The sequence below is a fragment of the Haliaeetus leucocephalus genome, unplaced genomic scaffold (assembly GCF_000737465.1).
Source record: "Haliaeetus leucocephalus isolate CR32 unplaced genomic scaffold, Haliaeetus_leucocephalus-4.0 Scaffold13, whole genome shotgun sequence".
Classification (NCBI taxonomy): Eukaryota; Metazoa; Chordata; class Aves; order Accipitriformes; family Accipitridae; genus Haliaeetus; species Haliaeetus leucocephalus.
Window position 1 is genome coordinate 3,334,182 of NW_010972449.1, and position 308 is coordinate 3,334,489.

The following is a 308-nucleotide window of genomic DNA, read 5'->3' on the forward strand; positions in this document are numbered from 1 at the left end:
GGGGAGAAAGGAGGCGGCCGCGCCGCCGCCGCTTTCCGGTTCCGGCGCGCGGTGCACGGCGGGAAGCTGGAGGAGGCCATTAGGGGGTGAGCGCGGGCCCGGGCCGAGGCGGTTTGGCGGGCGGTGAGTGGCGGGGGAGCCGGCCCCGAGCGGGGTTCCCCGGCGTCCCGCCGGTCCCCGGGAGCGGCAGGGCCTCTCCTCGCTCTCCGGGCGCTGTGGGGAAGCTCCCGAGCTGCGGCCGCCTCCCCTGAGGCCTGCGGAGCCTGGGCCTGAGGGGGCGAAGCGGCGGTGGGTCGGCCCCCGGCCTG

The 308-nt window shown here is 79.5% G+C and overlaps 1 protein-coding gene across 2 annotated transcripts in view; it reads left to right on the forward strand.

The window, feature by feature from the left end:
- The first annotated feature begins 43 nt into the window (after positions 1–43).
- Positions 44–308, forward strand: part of SNRPD3 (small nuclear ribonucleoprotein D3 polypeptide 18kDa) — a 3,009-nt gene continuing 2,744 nt past the window's right edge. The window contains exon 1 of one of the 2 annotated variants that reach the window (XM_010575210.1): positions 44–86. The gene's annotated coding sequence lies outside the window, so the exon portion shown is untranslated. Of the gene's footprint in view, positions 124–308 lie in introns of both variants that reach the window. The other variant, XM_010575218.1, reaches the window with a different exon arrangement.